Genomic DNA, 17,277 nt, shown 5'->3' on the forward strand with positions numbered 1-17,277 from the left:
TTCTTCCTTTTTCTGGGGCTATTTGTTGTGGTTTCACAACACACGCCCCATTTCCCAATAGAAATGGGGACCCCCTATTTTAAATTTTGGCCTTTTGGACTCCTAGTCTAGTATTCAAGCCATTTTTAGAACCTACCAAACCCCCTTTGTTCATGTTCTAAGCCCTAGCGGAGAAACCAGAGGACGAAAATCTAATTATCAGAGGAGATAAGTTTAAAAGTGAAAAATTTAAAAGATGCACCAGCACACCTAATCTAGTGTGCTAGTGCATTATAGATAAGGGAAAGTACATCACCCTTTGGTGATGCACCAATGCATAGCTGGGCATTTGCACAAATGTGCACAGGCACAACACGAAAGGTCGGGTGAGGCTATATAAGCCCCCACCTCCCTTCCTTTCTCACTTTTTTTTATTCTCTATCAAATACCTCTATGAAGTTTCAATCAACTGCAACTCCTATGAGTCTTACTCAATTTGCAAATTATGCACCTCAGTGAGGTGCGCTTTCTACCTAGAACATTCTCTTGCTCCACTTCTGCTTCACCCTATAGAAAGAATTGAGGTACACAGTAGTGCACCTAGTCAAGTGCACTACTCCCCACCTCTCCCTTCAAAAAACAAGCACAAAACCTCAAAACAAAAGCCAATATAAACCTCAACAGATGTGCAGTGGCACACCTTGTATGGTGCACTACTCTGGACCCCCTCACAAGTAAACAAAAAAATGACAAAAATCATAGATTTAAATAATAAAACCTTAAAAAATTCTCTAGGTGCACGCTAGCGCACCTATCCAGGTGCACAAGTGTGCACCCAAATTGTTTTAAATGAACATAAAATACTAGGTGTGCACTAGTGCACCTAACTTGGTGCACTTGTGGACACCTTATATATCTAAATCTTCTTCTAGGGAATGCACATTAGGTGTGCCAGGTGTTCCAATAAGCCTTTAAGAGATAATGAAGGATGGGGGGTGTTGAAAAGGTTTTTGGTGTTTTTTGAGCATTAGGATTTTTGGGTTTTGTGTAAGTCAGTACTAGGATTTGATGAATTCATTTTTCTCTAATTTCAAAATAATCAACATCCTTTTTGTGCAGATATAATGGCATCTTCATCAGGCAAGAAAATGGCACCAAAAACCAATCTGTTTAAGTTCCAAGGTGTTCCTCCAACCAAATCAAGGTTTCATGATGATTACTCTAAAATCAAAGCTATAGAATTAGGACACACAGATTTGGGAGCGTTCTTGGAGATATTTAAAAAACCCACTAGATTTCCTATGGTTTCTACATTAATCTAATTAGGGTTGGTAAATGTAGCTTCACACCCAATGTCAATACAATCTAAAGACCTCATAATGACACTTGCACAACGCTTTGTTCCAGAGGAAAGGGTGATGAAGAGTGTTACAGGAGAGATTGTTCTTGATCTACAATCCAACAATATTGAGAGAGTATTCCATCTCTCAAGAGTGGATCAATTTATCAGGTTAACCTATGAGGTAGCAAAAAGGTGGTATAGAGAGCACTTAAAAGAGGCTTCTAAGATCATCCAATCCTCTTATCTTATAGAGAAGACTCCTCTGGGGAAGATAACCAGTAAAGTGGACATGACAAGGGGATTTATGAAGGAAGATATTAGGTACTCAATCATACTTTTGAGTAGAGTAATGTGTCTACTGGTAGCTGGACACCTAAATATCTTCATGGTGCATTTTATCAAGACCATTAAGATGGAAAATATGCCACTTTATTGGGCCACTACCTTGAGCAAAAATTTGTGTGAATAGTTGGAGGTAGTTAAGGACAAAAGGAAGTTCTATATGACATCCTACCTGGTGTATTTATTAGCCACAAGGGAAATAGACAACCCTGGGCTATATGAAAGAGGTAGCATGTAAGATCCAAATGCTTGGCCATATATTATTTATCCACAATTGGTGAAGAAGATACTCTTAGGGAAGACCAAGCAATAAATAATTGTTAATGATGCCTTCATATTCACGATAATCAGTTTCATAGAAGGAGATTATGCAAAAAGGTTATCAGATGATGCAGTAGCATAGGTAACAACACTTGGTGTCTACTACATTCAATTCAAAACATTCACATATCTGAGGGTGGTTGGTGCCATTGTGAATCCAAAGAAGCTAGCAAGATATCCTAGTGATAGACTTGTTCTTTTGGAGATTGCTTGACAAGTTGGGTCTATATATGATAGAGCTAGGAAGTAGTGTAGACCATGTTGGACATGGCCTTTGATCGTAGGACCTTTACAATTAAAGTAGAAGTAGGATATTCCTTCTTTTGAGAGTGAATGGGATCATATGCCCTAGAAGAGTATAATTCTCTGAGGATGTGCTTTGATAAAATTTGGAGAGTCCAATATTTGGCAGGCAAGGAATTCTAGCATGAAGAAGCCATTGAAGACCATTAGATGAATGTGACAAATGACTATGATGTCTGTAGCAGGGATTACTAGAGGATGACTTTGTATTTGGTAGAGAAGGCTCTAAGATAAAGATTCCATTGTAAATATTGCAACAAGACTCAAGGGAGTTGCTCAATCATTTGTTCTACGAAGATAAATTTGGGGAACAACCCATTATGAATGTAGAGATTGACAGGGAAGAGAATGATGATATTAATTATCAGGTGAGGCATGCCATGAAAATGATGTAGGATTGGATCAAGAAACCATTTAAACTTGATCCAATACCTGAGATTGTGGTTTTCCATGCGCAGGCCCGCCTGGTCAAAGGTAGAGGGAAGAAGGTCACTATACCTACCTTTGCAACTTAGTCACCTATTAGGCCCGAGATGGTATACCAACTAGATAGACCAGTTGGATACTATCATCCTCAGGAGAGAAAAGGAAAGGCAAAAAGAAAGAGGAGTTCTCATCAAAGACTTGAACCAGAAGAGGGTGAAATCTCAACACCTCCATAGCAACAAGAAGAAATGTACAATAGCTACAAGATACAGGAGCTTCCCAAGTCTAGGTAGACCCTCAACTGCCACCAACTATACCAAAAAAAGTAGAAGAAGTGGTTGAAATTCAAGAAGATACCCCTCCTCAATAGGTAGAAAAATTATCCTTTTTCACACCTAAGAAAGGAAAAAAGATTAAGACTCATGTCAAGAAAAGGAAAAGGGTGATCAAGAGGGTAGTGCTTTTCCCATCTATCCCAAATCCCATTCCTGAAGAGGAAGAAGGGGAGGATGAGGAGGATTATGTACCTTTGAAAAGAAGAACATGACTAGCTAGAGCCATGGAAAAAGAAAGAAGAAGAACTTCCATTGGAACACCACCATCAATTCTAGAAGAACCTTTCCAGACAACTAGATCCGAGGATGAAATGCAGCAATGGATTGATGAGAAAGATTTAGAGGGCACTAACATATTTAGGATGTTAGATTTTGATTTCATTCTCGTAGAGATGGAATTAGTGGGAGATAAGATTTAGGATACCCTAACAACTGATCCCTAATAGGAAGATTGGTCACAAATGCCACTAGAACCACAGGGTCCAGAATTAACTCCATCTCTATTGTATGTGACAGTTGTTGACAAAGGTTCTGCTACTCCCCTGTCTCCAGGTACTAGAGAAGAAAAATTTCAAAAAGAGTAGGAGGAAGAACCGTAGAAAATATCAACTAATGAAGTGTCAAGGAAAAGGAAAATGGTTCAATATCCTCAGAAAGCTCCCTAAGACACAAAGGTAAGAACTATGGGCTCCACTAAGACTGAAACTATAGAGGAAGAGCCATCACAAAAGGAGAAAACTCTGGAAAGGAGTGATAAGGGAAAAGGGGTGGTGGAACAAAATCCATCCTCAAGAGGCAAGCCTTTGATGGAATGAGTCCTGAGGTAGTTACGCAAGGAAATGATTAGAAGTAAAAGGCCATAATTCAATGCTAATGAAGAGGATGTGATTGAGTTGATTGAGGTTTTGAGGAAACTTGAGTCCCCTTCAAGAGAAACAAGAGCATTGGCATTCATCAACAGATTTATTTTTGCAAGTGGCTATCCCTCCTAACTAAGGACTAGAGGAGTTAGGTCCTCATGATTATCAGATTAGAGAGGTTATGCTTAGGAGGTCTACACTGGATACAACCAAGATGATGGTCATGATGGGGATGAAGGAGGTGTTTAGAAGTTTTGTGCAAGAAGGGGTAGAACTAATGATACTTCATCGGCAAAATGAAATCCTGAAAGGATATTTAGCTAAAGTTTTCAGTCCCCTTGATCTTGAACACCGCGAGGATACTCTGACTATAGCACTTGAAGGGAGAGATAGGGGAGGATTTGTTTTAGATCCATTTTTGAATGCATGTCAGCAATGGTAGGAATATTTTGAGGAAAAGGGTATGCTTATCATCCAAAGTAACTTGAAGCTACTACATGCTATGCAAGAAAATGTAGATAAAATGGTAGCAATTTTGAAATAGGATTTTAGTATCATGGATGACTTACATGTATGGGGTAAGGATTTACAGGTACTACATGCCATAGAGGGGTAGAGGTACATATTGGTTATAGATGTGTATACAATAGAGGAGTTAGATTTAATTAATGATTGGATTGAAAAAATAGAAGACAGTAATAAAGTAATGGAAACATTATATGTGGAGATCCATCGGCTCAAGGACCAAGCCTTAGAGCATATTTTTCAAGAAGAGAAATATTATAGGGATGCATGTCTCGACATATTTGAAGACTATGCATGGGAGAAGTTGATGCTAGTAGCGGTAGTAGTATATAAATTTAGGAGGGTTTTTGAAGAAGTTTCTAGTGATGAGGATATCTAGCAAGCATTTAGAACAGAAGAAACCTTGTTAGAGCTAGATACCAAACTCATGGATTTTGCTGAAACCTGAATAAAGGTAGATAACTACAGACAAAAGGTCAAGGACAAGTATAATGCCTTAGACCTACCAGATGTGGCCAAGGTCACCATGATTATTGAGAAAATCAAGATCAAACATCCATACATAGCTTTGGTATGAAGGGGAACAAAACTGAGAAGCTAGAATTTTAATTTTGACAATTGGTGAATTTTTTGCATTTTGGACCTTCGAGGTGAGTAGGTGCAATGGTGCACTAGTGCACTTTTATCACAAAGTTTTGGAAGATTTCTAGAGAGGTGTGTAGGTGTGCTGGTGCATTTTTTCCAGAGGTGTGTCGACAGTTAACTGCTAGTTTCAAGATTAGAGCTTTACATGCATCAGAAATGCATTTTTTTATAGTAGTTTAACTCTGACTGATGCCCACTGAAGGATTTGCTTCTATTTTTGACACTTCTAGACACTCTTAATTTGACTAAAGACTTTCTTCTTCTTATCTTCTCTCTATTTCTTTGTTTTATGACATGTAAAGGCTCATGCATCTAATTAATAAATATAAAAATGGATGGAGTCCTACTAAGCACCAGTTAGATTTTTAGTTTGTACATAATTTTTTTTTTTTATTAAATTAAAAACATATTATTGCATGAAAATATCTCTCACACTCAACACAAATTGAGGATATAACTTCTCATAAATACATGATTGTAATATGTAATCGAGGCCGCCATTATTTTGCAATAATATTATGCTTTTGATGCTCGCATTTGGAGTGTAGTGATTCTTTCATAAATGTGTCATTGTTTTGAGAATTTTTGTTCATGGAATTGTGATTGAGCCAAAAATTTATTGCATTATTTTTGGTTGTGTAATCTTTTAGTTCTAGTGTTTTCTATGGTTTAATGAATTCTGCTAACGTATCTAGCTCAAGAAGAAATCACCAAATTGTACCTGCATAACTCTTTGTCTCGCATGAGCACACTTTCTGTGGCCTTGCAATTTTATGAAGAGTGAAACATCATATTATTATTAAGTTTCACATCAATGATTGCATAAGTGGAATCAAGGAAGCACTACTCTTATTTTTATTGGTTACTGACTAATTGCTTCAAAAGCTTAACTCGCAAATGCATCATTTCTGTAGCTTATGTCCATTAGGATTTTACTTTTATGCTATTTTCCATAAAATTAAATTAAGAATTCATATTAGTTGCATCATTAGATTGCATTCATTGGAAAACATAAAAAAATACAAAAATATAGCTTTTTTTGCATGTTTTATTTTGAAGCAATGAATAGATTCTACATGTCATCCGAAATCAAACAAACAAGTGAAGGCCTCCTTGTAAAAAAAAACATTTATCTTCAATTGAGCAGATTCCTGTAAGGCGCAAGATCACCCAGAACCTTGGAGTTGATTCACAAAATTGACTTTTTAAGAGAGAAGTTTGAAAGAATTCCCACCATTTAGCATTGTGTACAATGACAACTCAACACTACTATTGAATCCACTTTCAGGTCACCTCTAGGTATTAGCAAGAAGAAAGTAAAGCATATGAAGAGTGAAACTGATAGTTTTGATGATAAGATTGATGAACTTGAAGCCCTCATTGCAAAAAGGTTTGGAAGAGGAAGAGGTAAATACTGTTAGTGTAGTTTTTTATTTTTTCTATTTTGCTAGGTTTTTCCTACACTTTTAATAATCTCGCTTAGGTTAATAAAGCATGTCTTATTAGGTGAATGGTTGTGAGGTGTCACCTTCCTACATGTGAGCATCCATTAGCTATCTTGGGAAGATACTTTTCTATCTTTAGTCCAATAGATGGTTGCTCCTCATTGGTTGGTGTTGCCACCTCCTCCCTCTTCCTAGCATATATAAGCATGCTACCTGGCTTGTATTTGTATCTCTTGTTTTTGCATCCTCTTAATGCTATTTTGCTTCCAGCATTTGCATTACTCTCTTGGAGACTAACTCTATGATGCTATTTTGATTTTGTATCATTTGCATTCATAGTTTAGATATTTATTCTTTGCACTAGTTTTCTGGGTTATTAATCTTTTCAGATTCTAACAAATACAAATGTAAATTACCTATCACTTTTTTTCATACAACAAAGTTGGTTATATCGTTGCCAGATGTATTGATAGAGAAGATAAGAATGAGAGGAAGAAAAACAAGTACAAAGAATGAAGAGATGACAAAGAATACAAGAGAAGGAAGGATGAAAAAGGAAAGAAATCTTGTTCTATTGTTGAAGAAAGGATTGATAATGAATTTGAGAGTAATGATGATGAAGTTATCTATGTTGCTATGAAAGAAGACTCTAATGAAGATGAGAAAACTAAATTAATTGCTTATGTGAACAATAGTGATTGATGGATAATTGATAGTGAATGTTCTAATTATATGACTAGTGATAATGATAAATTTGGAGATATTGGACCATACAATGGTGGATGTGTTAAATTTGGTAATGATATCCCATGTGTTATAAAAGGTAAAGTTACTATTTAATTGATAAACAAGATAACTTGTGATAATGTTTACTAGATTGACAGACTTAACTATAATTTTTTGAGTGTTTCACAATTGAACAAATTGGAATAAATAGTTTAATTTCACAATAGAAAGGCCAAGATACATGATGGTGATGGTGAGATAATTGGAACCGATGAGAAAAGAAGAAGTAACTTATTCTATCTAGACCTATCAAATGAGACATGTTTGTTTACTCAAAAAGAAAATGTTTGGTTATGGCACAAAAGATTATGTAATATGAATTTTGACAATTTGGTAAATATCAGTAAGATGAAGTAAGTAAGAGGGTTTCCTAAACTAAAGAATCCTGATAATGCTATGTGTAAAATATATACAAAGTCAAGTTTTAAGAGAAAAACATATAGTATTGATGATATTTTGGAATTGGTTCATACTAACATATGTGGACCTATTGGCATTCATAGTTATTGTGGAGATCAATTTTTCATTCTATTTGTCAATGAATGCTCAAGAATGATGACTATGATGTCTCTTAAAGATAAATCTGATGCTTTTTAGTTATTTAAGAGCTTATTTAGTCAGTGTTGAAAAAGAAATAGGGAAGAGTCTAAAGTGTTTGAGATCTGAAAGAAGTGACGAATTCATTTCACATGAGTTCAATACATTCTACAATGAAAGAGGAATCAAAAGATAGAGGTCAACACCAAGGACCCCTCCTCAAAATGGAATAGCTAAAAGGAGAAATAGATAAATAGTGGAATGTGAAAGAACATTAATGATGGAGAAGATTGTAACATAGAAATATTGGAGAGAAGTAGTTAGTACTGATGTATATACCTTGAATAGAGTACAAGCCAAGAAAGATAAAAATACTACACCTTTTGAACTATGGTATTGTTATGCTACTACTATTAAATATTTCAAAATATTTGGTTGTAGATGTTATATAATGAAAGATATTAGGAATGGAAAGCTCAATGTAAAAAGTGATGAAGGCACATTCCTAGGCTATTCTACTAAAAGTAAAGCTTGTAAGCATTTAAATTCTAACACTACCAAAGCTATGGAAAGGGCAAATGTGAGATTTGATGAGTTTGTAGAAGGAGGACTATAGTACATTCATCTATGTGGATGATGATGCTCCTAGCACTCAAAGTGAATAGACAAGTCAAGCTGCAAGTTCCCATTAGATAGGAAATGATGGAATGCAAATTTTCGAGCAACAAATAGTGGGTTTCAAGAAATAGACAATGTTGTCCATCAAATAGAAAATGTTGAGCATGCAGAACCTAAACCTGAATGAGAAAGAGGAAAAGGAAATGAGCCTGAGATTATTTTTCCAAATGAACTTGAAGAAGAATCAAATAGAAAACTACTTGTGTTATCTTAATATGTGAGACGCCATAATAAACTTGAAAAAATCATTGGAGATGTTGAATCAAGTGTTATGACAAGAAGTAAACTCAAAGATAACACATGCTTATTATGTGAGTTTGAGCCAAAGACAATAAAAGATGCTTTACACAATGAAGATTGGATCTAGAAGCAATGGAAGAATAAATTGACCAAATTGAGAAGAACAATAATTGGACCTTAGTTCCAAGACCTTAAAAAAAATGTTATTGGGAAAAAGTGGATTTTAGGAACAAACTGAATAAAAACAGAGAATTTACAAGAAACAAGGCATGATTGGTATAAAAGGGTTATGCACAAGAAGAAGAAAATGATTATGGAGAAATGTTTTCTTCTATGAAAAGACTTGATGGAGTCAAAACTCTACTTGCATACTTAGCCTACAAAAATTATGAGGTATATCAAATGGATGTCAAATCTGCATTTTTAAATGGTATACTAGAGGAAGAAGTATACATTAAACATATTAAAGGATTTGTAGATCCAAACAAGAAGAACATAGTATGTAAATTAAACAAAGCCCCATGAGCATGGTATGAAAGACTACATAACTATTTCATGAAGATTAGTTTTGAAAGGACAAATGATAATAATAATCTATATTTGAAGAATGATAAGAACAATGAAGTACTATTATTTGAAATATTCATTGATGGTATAATATTTGGAGGAAAAGAAGAATTATGTATGTTGGAAATCTAATTGAAAAAGAGTACTATCAAAGAGGGAGATTGTTGCAAAGAAGGAAGATGGTTGATAAAGAAGGTTTTCAATCATTGTTTTGTCACTGATGTCAAACCTACTATTTGCTAGAATGACAATTGCTTATAAGATCCAAGTACTATCAATTAGTTGATTGATGAAGAGGATTTAATCAACAAGATGTAACAAAAGTACCTAAGGGAAAGGTTGAGTTACGATTTTTTAATGGAGTACAAGGATCAGTTAAGACAATGGTAAAATGATGTAATGATAGTATATTTAAAGATACAAATGTTGGCCACACTCAGAAACACTGGAAGAATAAGTAGTAACAAGTCTGTCTACAAGGCTTAACTAAGTTCATTAGTAAGTGCAAAGAAAACTAGTTCATGTCGAGTAGTTTTTTAGTTAGTGCCAAGTGAATGCAAAATCTAGTGTGTGCCAAGCAATACAGAAGGAGCTGAGTGTGTTCAAGTGTTGAGAAAAGTAATAGGTGTTGAGCATCAAAAAAACATAGTGGATGCAGAGTGAATCCATAGTAGATGTCAAGCATCAGTAAAACCTAGTTGATGCTGAGTAACATAGTATGAGCTAAGCACTAGAATTTTAATAGTGTAGAGTTGCTGCATTATGTGAAATGTCAAAGATTCATCAAAATTGAGTTGACAAAGTTGTTACCTTGAATTTTGTGAACTAGTTGGAGGAGAAGGATGATGAGCTGGTGGCACAGAATTTTAGATAAACCATTTTTGAGTGAATTCAAGAGGATTCTTCAAGATGTTTCTAGAAGAAACAAGATATGGGTTAGATTCATTGAATCCTACCTAATCCATTGAACTAAAATTAAAAGAGGAAAGAATCAAGTGGGAAAAGCATTTTCTAGACCTCTATTTAAGTAGTCACAGGCCAAGAAGCTAGAGTTTCTAGAGATGCCAAAATTGTGAAGTGGTTGAAGGGTGTCAAGGAGAAGACATCGAGAGGAGAAGAAGAAAAGAGCATAGAGACTCTGCTTCAATAAGTGGTTAGAAAGAAGATTGTATTGGTACATTGAGCATGAAGACTCAAGGAGAATAGCTTGAAACGGGAATAAGTTGTCAAAGTTTTAGAGACTGAAAGCCATGCAAATTGTGAAGAGTTGAATAGAGATTTGAAATCTATAAGATAAGTTGTGAATTTTATCAGATCAAAGCCCTTGTTGTTACTCTCTAACAATTGTGTTAGCTAGGGTAAAATCCTATGGACTTAGGTTGGTTTAATAGTCATTTATAAATCCTTTAACGGGGTGGCATTCCAAGTGAATGTTCTAAAGTCCTCTAACTAGGCCCACTTCTAACAGGGTGGCTAAATCCTTTAACTAGGTCACATTTAATAGTGTGTTGTAGCCTTTAACAGGGTAGGCCTTTCACAGGGCATCACTTAAAAAGAGTGAGAATTGAGTAGCATGTTACTGGTGGTTTTTGCCAAATTTGGTTTCCACATAAATCACTATGTTATGTGTTGATCTTTCATGTGTTATGCTTGCATGTTGATTTTCAGTAACTTGCTAAGTAGGAAAGTTTAAGCTTGGATGAATGAATAGTTTAATGAGATTACTTTACTCAATATTTTTTTTTTATTAGGACATTTGGACCTTGAATGACTGATTCACCCCCCCCTCTCAGTTATTCTAATGTATTTCTAACAATGTAAATCATTTGCATTGAAATGACAAAATAATTTAAGATGTCTATGTTTGGTAAAATCAATTTTTTTTGTTGAATTAAAATTATGTCAAATGAAGTTTTGTATTTTCATTACACAACCAAAATACATAAAGGAAATATTAAAAACTTCTGGTATGGAGGATTCAAGGCCAATGAGTACACCTATGCCTACAAGGCACAATTTATCTAAGAATGATGATTTTACTTATGTAAAAAAACCTCTATATAGATGCATGATTAGAAAATTACAATATGTTGTTCACATAAGACTAGATATTATTTTCATAGTTGGGATAGTTGCTAGATTTTCAAAAAATCCTAAAGAGAATCACATGATTGTTATAAAAAGGATATTGAGATATCTAAAAGGTATAGAAGAGTATGGATTGTATTACAAAAGAAGCGATAGATTTGAGCTTAAAGTTTTCACTAACTTAGATTTTATAGAAAATATTGATGACATAAAAAGCACTAGTAGAGGTGCATTCTTTCTAGGAAAGAAATTGGTGTCATGGACAAGCAAGAAGTAGAATTGTATTTCCCAATCAACAGTTGTAGCCAAGTATGTGGCAGTTGTAGTGAATTGTTCAAACATAATGTGGATTAAGAAATTGTTTAAAGGTATGAAAGAAGAGATTACAAAATTAGTGGTTATCTATTGTGATAAAACAAGTGCTATCAACATTTCAAAGAATCCAATGATGCACACTAAGACAAAGCACATTGCTATCAACTATCACTTCTTGAGAGAATTAATTCAAGACAAAGAAGTGAAGCTAGAATATGTGAATACCAAGGAAGCGATTGTTGACATATTCACAAAACCCTTACCCAAAGATGCCTGTGAATATCTTCGAGGTAAACTAGGGGTTATTACCCTAACCAAAGCCACCTAAGAAGGCAAGATGCATTGCATCACATAAGCTAATTAGAAAATTCTACATAGTGTTGAAATACAACTCTACTTTGCAACATACCTAAGGTAGAATACTTTATTACAACATAAATTGATCAGACATGGATAGATGACAAGTATCAACTAGACATGCAAAATCTACATAATTAAGATGTATGAAGAGTTTAAAGTTGAAATAGCTACATGTCTTTGACATTGTTGTGAAAGAGGGAGAGATTACTCAAGAGGGAAAAATCTACAGAGAGAGATTACTAAAGAGATATTACTCGAGGGTGAAATCTAGAAAGAGCAACATTATTATCATAGAGGGAGACATTGAGAGTAATTCAGACTAGGGAATCAAAATGAAATCTTTCAGATTGTATGGTAACTTAGCTACTATTAGTAATCATATATTTGAGATGTTACCGTCAATGCCAAAGAGGGAGATTATTGGAAAACTACAATTGGAATAATTGTTTTTTTTTTGTCATTAATGTCAAAATTATTAATTAGACATATTTCTACCTAATCTAAATGTCATATCTATTTTTGAGAAGTTTCTCATAATAAAAGTACCTAGAGGAAAGGTTGAGTTATGAAAAGGGAGTTACAAAGGACATTTTATTAGATAGACTTTCCTAAAGAAAAGTAATTTTTGATATCAAGAAAGATAAGCCAAGCCAAGCAGAAGAGTAAAATACTAAGGAATGCTGAGTAATGCTAGTGTCAACTAAGCTATAGGTGGTGCCAAGAAAATCTAGTTTAGACTAAGCATTAGCATTGATTGAGAAAGTTACTTGATGCCAGGCTAGAAAGATTTATATGCATCAAGTGTTTCAGTAATGACTGAGTGTCAGAATTTGGAGATTGTCAAGTGACATTAAGTGAATAAATTCAAAGAAATCGCAAGATCAAGCCAACTCAATTGATTTCTTGGGAGATGCAAAATGTGTTGAAGATAAGATTGATGAGTTGGATCATTAAATTCAAGGAGAAGATTAGGTAAAGACCTTTATATATTCTAGAGAAATTTCTAGAGGATGATCAAGAAGATGGAAAAATATTTTGAATCAAGTTGAACCTTATCATAAACCATAAGATCTTTGATGAATGTAGAAAATGGTAAAGCATGAGTTTCCTATTTAAGAAGGTACAAAACTGAACAAGTGTGTCCGCACATGAGTGTGTTGTTGTTGTGTATATGTGAAGAGAGACATATAGAGCAAGGTTTATCAGAAACACAGAAGAGTGCATGTGAATGCAAAGCTAAAGGAGAATTCTTGCAGATATGATGTTGTTATTTATAAGTGTATTAGAGAAGAAGGCTTAAGTGTTTATGAGAAGATTGGATTGATTTTTTGAAGGGTGTCCAAGAAAATCAAGATCAAAGATATCAATGGAAGGCTTATTAGTAAACCAGCGTAAGGACTAAACAAAAATTTGAATCTTAAAAATTGAGTTTTAATCACATAGATCAAAACCTACTCTTTTCTTTCTTATCATTGTAAATAGTTTGTATTAAAATCATTTTAACAGAGGTTGACCTAACAATCATTTGAAGACTTAATAGTCTAGTATGTCAACCCTTTAACTAGGTGACATTCTATATGGAATGATCAAAGTATTCTTACAAGGCTACTCCTAATAGGGTGATTAAATCCTCTAACTAGGTCACATTTAACACTATATTTTGTAAAATTTAATAGGGTTGGCTCCTAACAGGGCTCACTTCAAAAGAGTGCAAAAAGTGACATGTTACTTGTAGTTTTTCTCAAATTGGGTTTCTACATAAAATTATTGTGCCAAAACTATGATGAATGCTTTATGTGTGTTTACATTTGATAATGTTTTCATCATGCAATGCAAGTTATGTCTATGAAAGTTTTATAGTGGAGACTATGCAACAATAGGATAAGAAGAACAATGAAGGGTTTATTGCTTAAATTGTTCAAGTGGTACATATAGACCTTGAGTAACTAATTCCCCTACCTCTCTCATGTATTCTTAATTTTTCTAATAGTTATATATGTAATTTGTAATTTTAGTTAGTAAGGCATGACTTGAATATTGATAAAATATTGCATATTATTATGAGATATAAATAACATTAGACATACATACATACATACATGTATGTATGTATGTATGTATGTATGTGTCTGTGTATATATATGTGTGTGTGTGTGTGTGTGTATACATACATACATACATACATATATATACATATATACATATATGTATGTATGTATGTATGTATGTATGTATGTATGTATACATATCTATGTATGTGCATACATACATACATACATACATACATACATAGATACATACATATATGATGAGATGTTCATGCAGGAAGGAGATTTATATTTAGAGGGAGTCTTGACATTTCATTAGGCACAACCTTGAAAGTGAGGGAGCGGATAGAGGATATGATTCGGTCAACCTTTAGTGATCTTGGTCATATTGATTCAAGGGTGGTAGACCATGTCAAGATGGATTCTCCATTGATCAGAAACTATAGAAATTAAAAGACTATGATTCTCGGGATAAATTTCTATGTATGTACATTGGAAGGCCTTATGCTATCAAGATACTTGTTGAACAAGGAAGCATGACTTGACATGCTGACAAGAGGTTAGAATGGTGATAAAATGTTTAGAGAGAGTTTGATACTTCATTAGAGAGAGCCTTGTAATAAGAGGTCAAAAAAGTTAATAGTTTAGTTCATGCCTAATTAAACACGCTAAATCTTTTAGGAATAATGTCTAATAACTTAACCATGTTAGAGGCCTTAATAGAACTTGGCTTTGTTCTAAATAAAGATATAAATATTAATAAATTAGTTATTGAACGAGACTTGCAAATTATGTTAAATGTGTTAACAAAAAGAGACACCCCAAACTAGATCCTTAATTCTAAACTAGAACATGCCCTAGTCATCATTGATCAATTTGAAGAAATAATCATAAGACATTTTTATAGGGAAGATAATAGAGAAGAAGAAAATCTCATTGACAAAGGAGTAGATGGAAAAGAGAAATTCTAATAAGACAAGTTAATATGATAAGTATTAGCTAGACACTTGTTCTTGATGCAAAATTGATTTAGATCTTTTACTATCAAAATAAACATGTTAAATTTAGCTCATATCATGGAGTTTATTGTTAATAAGTGACATATTTTTTGTTATTCAAAAAATTTCTCTATATATTATTTGATTTTAAAATTAAGTTAACAAGAGATAAGTTTCATTTTTTATTATGAAGCATACTTCTTTTCCTTCTAACAACTTGATCGTAGTCAACTTGATTGTCCACTAAAATTAGTTCAATTACTTTGAGATATTTATGTAAGGGCTACACCAAGGATACCTATCCATCTTTGATCTTTGGTGCCCAATTGAGATGGTTTTTTAAATCTAAACACAATCTTTGGCCTAATGGCCTTTTGCCTATATAAAAAAATCACAATAAAAAAATTGATGATTACTATTTTATAATTCTATAAATTTGGAATTGATGATTTAGATTTTTTGAAACTAAAATAATTTATTGTTGTCTAATAAAAATATTAGCAAATGTTTTAAAATATTTGATTTAAATAATCTTTGACTTCAACAATAATGATAAAGAAGAGACAAATTATTATCAATATTGACAACATTTCTTTAATCAATAAAAAAATTATATTTTTCAAGAAGTATGAACACATTTATGCAAATAACATTGTTAATGTTGAATTATCTAAGCCTAAAAGATATTCAATTTAAGCAAGTAGTCAATCAGGTTTAGGATTATGTTCAGTTGTGGTTATGGTTAGAATTGCAATTCATTTTGACAAGGGTAAGAAATAGTTTTATATTGCTATAAGGGTTAGGGTTGTGTTAAAATTATCTAATAGAACATTTTCAGTTATGATACGATTATGATTCATTGTGATTAAAGTTCAAAAATAGATTAGAGTTATCTAATTAATTATATTTTCTAATGTCTAAAATTAAATAAGGGTGTACAAAGTCGTATAATAAATTGTATTTAAGTAGGTACTATATTAGGTTTAAGATTAGGTTCAATTGTATTAATGGTTAGAATTACAATTCAATTAGTTTTAGAGTTTGGGTTCAACAAGATTGGTATCAGATTTGATTTGCAGATAAGGAATACGAATATAATTGGGAAGAGTTAAAATTAGATTAAAAATTAATAATAGAAGCGTACAAATTATTATTATTATTATTAAATTATGATTAAATTTTACATATCAATTAAGAAATTTATTGTGAACATATTCATTCCATTACATAGCCAATCAAGACAGCTCTTTAATTCTATTAGAAACAACTCAATAATACCTTAATAATCTGATAAACTTGCAGTAGCTATAGATATCTTACAGGATTATGTCAGATCATGCTTTTTTTTATCGCGGCGGTTGAATTAAAGAGTATACACAAGCGCATAGATTTAGAAATTCGAAAGAATTATATGAGTACCCTCAGGATCCATCCTTACGGATTTCATCCAATCCATTTTTTGTGGGCTGTGTATTTTAAAAGTTGGCATAGCATCCAGATTGATCGTATAGATTTCAAATTGGAGAATTGATTTATGTTCAGAAGGCGAATAAAATAATCACTCATTAATGAATCTTGTCAAACAAGTTACTAAAGCTGCAACTGACTAATAATAATTGCAAATACACTAAAAGTACTTTGATGGAACTGATATAATTAAAACTCTGAAATATGTTATTATGTAGGAGGTCCGAGCTATTCCTGGCTGGTTCTCTTCTATTTTGGCATCCACGTCCCTTGGCAGCAAGATCATCTGATGATCTCACCCGCTTTCGCATGTTCCCCACGGAATGGAACCTTGGAGATGGTTGCCTGACAAACTTACATTGGTCAACGCGGACAGATTTCCAAAAGTCTTAGGAATGACGCCGGATAACTCATTTGTATGCAGGTGAAGAGTCAGAAGGTTACTGAGCATGCCCAATTCAGGGGGAATTAGGCCGCGACGATTGTTTTGAGAAAGGTGAAGATACTTTAGCTGACTGAGCATGCCCAGTTCAGGAGGAATGGTACCAGATAACTTATTTCCAAGAAGGTATAGACCCTGAAGGTGAATGAGCGTACCAAGTTCAGGAGAAATAGAACCTACAAGATTATTTTCTGATAAATCCAATTCAACTAAGGCGGACAGATTTGT

This window comes from Cupressus sempervirens, chromosome 3 (genome assembly GCF_028749045.1).
Source record: "Cupressus sempervirens isolate cs-2001-9-10 chromosome 3, ASM2874904v1, whole genome shotgun sequence".
Classification (NCBI taxonomy): domain Eukaryota; kingdom Viridiplantae; phylum Streptophyta; class Pinopsida; order Cupressales; family Cupressaceae; genus Cupressus; species Cupressus sempervirens.